Source organism: Palaemon carinicauda, chromosome 35, assembly GCF_036898095.1.
Source record: "Palaemon carinicauda isolate YSFRI2023 chromosome 35, ASM3689809v2, whole genome shotgun sequence".
Classification (NCBI taxonomy): domain Eukaryota; kingdom Metazoa; phylum Arthropoda; class Malacostraca; order Decapoda; family Palaemonidae; genus Palaemon; species Palaemon carinicauda.
The window spans coordinates 15,841,934-15,847,385 of record NC_090759.1 but is presented as its reverse complement, the minus strand read 5'-3'; positions in this window follow the sequence as shown (position 1 = coordinate 15,847,385).

Here is a 5,452-nt window from a genome sequence, read left to right as displayed (position 1 = left end):
ACAGTAACTAGTTCTCCTTTTCGAATTCTTTATTTCTTCTCTACCGTTCTCCTTTCTGTCTCCCTCTTCTTCCTGTAATTTCTGTCCGAATCATTTCAAATAAATCAGCTATTAGCCTTCAAGATTCTTGTTTTGCTTTTAATGACTTCCTTATTAATTCACTTGTCATTGATCCTTTATGACGAGGTATTTTAGTTTTCTTTCAAAATAGCACACTCAACAATTCTCTTAACTTTCACCAAAGCATTTTCTGCAAAACCCAAATCTTGTTTCCTTTTTAATAGCCTCATGGTGAGTCAGTGATAAAAGCCTGCCAATTTGGGTTGGTCAATAAAACAATCAAATTATCTTTTTACCTTTTCTAACATTTCTGCTTGAGACAAATGACAATTTGGAGCCGATTTGGGAATGCCCCGGTATTCCATATTTCTCCTAATAGAGAGAAATCTTGGAGCTCTGACAAGAAAGAATTCAACTTTACATTTTGAAGACTTTCGATTTTGGAGCCTGTTAGGGATTTCCAAAAGGCCTTCATGTTTTTTTAACAATAAGCTTGTTAAAAGAACTCTTATATTGTGGGCTCGGTGGGGCTGCCCGCTTCCCGCTGGCTGGGCAGGGCTCCCCCCTTCCCACTGGCAGGGCGAGCTCCCCCCTTCCCGCTGGCAGGGCAGGGCTCCCCCTTCTCACTGGCAGGGCAGGGGTCCCCCTTCTCGCTCGCAGGGCGGGGCTCCCCCCTTCCCGCTGGCAGGGCGGGGCTCCCCCTTCCCGCTGGCAGGGTGGGGCTCCCCCACTTCCTGCTGGCAGGGCAGGGCTCCCCCACTTCCTGCTGGCAGGGCAGGGCTCCCCAACTTCCTGCTGGCAGGGCGGGGCTCCCCCCTTCCTGCTGGAAGGGCAGGGCGGGGCTCCCCCTTCCCGCTGGCAGGGCGGGGCTCCCCCTTCCCGCTGGCAGGGCGGGGCTCCCCCTTCCCGCTAGCAGGGCGGGGCGGGCTTCCTTTCCGGCTGGCAGGGTGGGGTTCCCCCCTTCCAGCTGGCAGGGCGGAGCTCCCCCCTTCCAGCTGGCAGGGCAGAGCTCCCCACTTCCTCCTGGCAGGGCGGGATTTCCCCTTCCCGCTGGTAGGGCAGGGCTCCCCCTTCCCATTGGCAGGACAGGGATTCCCCCTTTCCACTGGCAGGGCTTTCCCCTTCCCGCTGGCAGGGCAGGACTTCCCCCTTCCCGCTGGCAGGGCGGGGCTCCCCCTTCCTGCTGGCAGGGCGGGACTCCCCATTTCCTGCTGGCTAGGTGGGAATCCATATTTTCTGCTGGCACGCGGGGCGGGCTCCCCTCTTCCCGCTGGCAGGGCGGGGCTCCCCCCTCTTCCCGCTGGCAGGGCGGGGCTCCCCCCTTCTCACTGGCAGGGTGGGGCTCACCCCTTCTTGCTGGGAGGGCGGGGCTCCCCCCTTCCCGCTGCCAGGGCGGGGCTCCCCTCTTCCTGCTGGCAGGGCGGGGCTCCCCCTTTCCTGCTTGCAGGGCAGGTCGGGGCTCCCCTTACCGCTGGCAGGGTGGGGCTCCCCCTTCCCGCTGGCAGGGCGGGGCTCCCCTTCCCACTGGCAGGGCGGAGCTCCCCCCTTCCCGCTGGCAGGGCGGGGCTCCCCCTTCCCGCTGGCAGGGCGGGGCTCCCCCTTCCAGCTGGCAGGGCAGGGCTCCCCCTTCCAGCTGGCAGGGCGGGGCTCCCCCTTCCAGGTGGCAGGGCGGGGCTCCCCCATTCCCGCTGGCAGGGCGGGGCTTCCCCATTCCCGCTGGCAGGGTGAGGCTTCCTTTCCGGCTGGCAGGGTGGGGTTCCCCCCTTCCAGCTGGCAGGGCGGAGCTCCCCCATTCCCGCTGGCAGGGCGGAGCTCCCCCATTCCCGCTGGCAGGGCGGGCTCTCCCGTTCCCGCTGGTAGGGCAGGGCTCCCCCTTCCCATTGGCAGGAGAGGGCTTCCCCCTTCCCATTGGCAGGAGAGGGCTTCCCCCTTCCCGCTGGCAGGGCTCCCCCTTCCCATTGGCAGGGCGGGGCTCCCCCCTCTCCCCGCTGACAGGGCGGGGCTCCCCCCTTCCTGCTGGAAGGGCAGGACTCCCCATTTCCTGCTGGCTGGGTGGGAATCCCCATTTTCCACTGGCAGGCAGGGCAGGCTACCCTCTTCCCGCTGGCAGGGCGGGGCTCCCCCCTTCTCACTGGCAGGGTGGGGCTCACCCCTTCTTGCTGGGAGGGCGGGGTTACCCCTTTCCGGCTGGCACAGCGGGGTTCCCTGTTAAAGAAATCTAAAAATATACTGTAATTTTATATATATATATATATATATATATATATATATAGATATAGATATATATATAGATATACATATATATATATATATATATATATATATTCAAATAAGCCTTATATTTTTTATACATTAATGTCTGGATTCTCTCTACGACCTTAGGATTAGAGCCCCAGGGGAAATCACACAAAGACAACAGCTTCTGACTGGCCGGGAGTCGAACTCTGGTCCAGGAAACTTGTATGAACATTGACATACCACTTGGCCAAGTGGTATGTTAATGTTCATACAAGTTTCCTGGACTAGGGTTCGACTCCCGGCCGGTCAGATGTTGTCTTTGTGTGATTTCGACTGTGGCTCTGATCCCGAGATCATTAAGAGAATCCACACATTATTGTACCAAAAATATATGGCTTATTTGAGTGCGAAAAGAGCCCATTGGAGCTCCGGCCAAGACTCACAATCCGAGCACTTAGACTCCGGGGAACACCTTTTCCCCCAACACGAGGAGCACATGGAATGCGGGTCGACCCCAGTCACCGAGAGCCATGCTCCGCAAGACTTACCCGCTTGAGCCCCGGGACAGCAACGCTGAGATTCCATGGCAAAAGCGAACACAAACGACACACGGACACAAGGGAAAGGTGAGGAACACAGCGGGAAAACGTGAGACACAAGATAAAGGAACACACGGGCACACATTGGACAAGGGTTGAGAACACAAAGTAATCACGTGGGAACACAAGGTGAACGGTCGGAATAAGCGAGAGAGAGCGGCGAGATGTTATCTACGCCGCGACCAGAAGCTTAATGGTTGGAAAGCGTGGTCACCCGCGTGACTTGGGTCGCTCCTGGGCGTGTATCCCTTCGCCCTGGAACGCCCTTGAGAGGCAGCGAAGAGAGGGGCAACTATGCAAAATTCTTGGTCGGTGATTAAGAGATCCCCAGGCTCTCCTAAGAAATTAGTTCGAGGTAAGTATTCTGTGTTGGAACAGATATATATACATATATACAAACATAGTTGCCGTACAGTTTTGAGTATTGGTAGTAGCCTACTAGACACAGATCCCGATATAACAGGGATAAATTGACCCTCAAAGGGCATATGACAAGCAATAATCTAGAAAAAAAATCAGAATCTTGATGCTGTAATTTTCAGCACAGTTTGAGGGCTCTATGAGGGTTGGTTCTTCAGGTCGTTTTCTCCGGTAGTATGGTGGAAACTCTTAAACTGGACTTTTGAATTTTCTCAGGAATGGGTTCAGTCATACGAGGGACTAATTTCAGGCCATCATCTTAACAGAATCCAAATTCTTCCATGTAGATTCCAACTGTGCTTTGAACTGATCCAGTTCCATAAACATCAGACACCAGCTGATCAAAGTTGTCTCAGTCGCCATAAAACACTGTTACTTCAGGTTGATCCTTAACCACATCAGCTGAGTTACAAATGAAGTTGGTAATTTTAACACTGAAATGAATAACGCGGAGTCAAGCTGCCAACTAATCATAAAGAGTTCAACTGTAACATAACTGGTATGGAATGAAAATCTTGGGCCCCCAATCTTCTTTGACTCTCACTAATTTCTCCCTCTCTCACCCGTTCTTGCTCTCATTCCTTCTCACTCTCACCCCTTCTCGCTCTCACTACCTTCAGACTTTTCACCCCTTCTTACTTCCTCACCAACCTCTCTCTCTCTCTCTCTCTCTCTCTCTCTCTCTCTCTCTCTCTCTCTCTCTCTCTCTCTCTCTCTCCATAATGATAAAAGATAGCGTCGAGTTTATATCCCCCACTTACATAAAACTCAATTTCAAAATAAATATCAACTATAGAAACATGATGTTCGTGAAGCGAATCTTTATATCACAAAGAGTTGGAATTGTTGAAAGACAAGCTGGCAAGAATGGAAGTAATAATGTGGTTTCTGGAAGGGTTACAAGATTTTGGTAGGTTTGGATAAATGGATAAATTCCAGGAATTAAGAAGGTAATTACGTTTAATAAATCCAAAGAAATATCTTGCAATTCCAAATTATAAAAGGGTTCAGTGCGCGGGCCAAAACTCACCTCGACAGAACTATCTCAAAATTTACGTTTTGGTCCAATTATTATTATTATTATTATTATTACCTCCGCCAAGGAGGTCATGTTTTCACCTCAGTCTATTTGTTTGTCACCAACCTAACTCAAAAAGTTACGGGCGAATTTTGACCAACGTACTACAAATATATTAAAAACGATGTATTCAGGCCGAATCTCTCTCTCTCTCTCTGAAAGTCATTTAGGCCGGTATAACTCATGTATGGTGTTTTTATTATTATTATTTTACACTGAACAATATCGGAAAGTACTTTTTCTTTCATCGATGACTTGAACAAGACTAATGTCGAAATAATCTAATGTAGTTATTAACGGAAGTAATTGTTTAGCTGCGATACTCCAATAATCTCTACATAATTTTGCGGATTCATGATATATATATATATATATATATATATATATATATATATATATATATATATATATATATATATGTGTGTGTGTGTGTGTGTGTGTATTCAGTATTTGCAGTGGAAATTCGAAACGTCAAATGATAAAACAATGAAATATGGCAACTCGATTTGTAAAATTTTAATGCTTTCACTAGCAAAAACACCCCTTTGCTGTCTTTGATTCGTTAAGGTTGGAGAGGGCTCCGCCCATTTCATAGTAGTTGTAAGAAAACCCCTTGTCTGTTTTGTCACGGGAACCCTAGACACATCTGACGAAAGATTTCGCCCGATTGTCTGCATTCTTTTGATTCGAACTGTACATATATATATATATATATATATATATATATATATATATATATATATATATATACATATATATATGTATATGTATACGTATATGTATACATAGGCTACATACAGTATATATGTACATATATGTATACATATATAAATGCGTATATATATGTATATGTATACATACATACATATATATATGTAAATATGTGAATATATATATATATATATATATATGTATATGTATACGTATATGTATACATACAGTATATATGTACATATATGTATACATATATAAATGCGCATATATATGTATATGTATACATACATACATATATATATGTAAATATATATATATATATATATATATATATATATATATA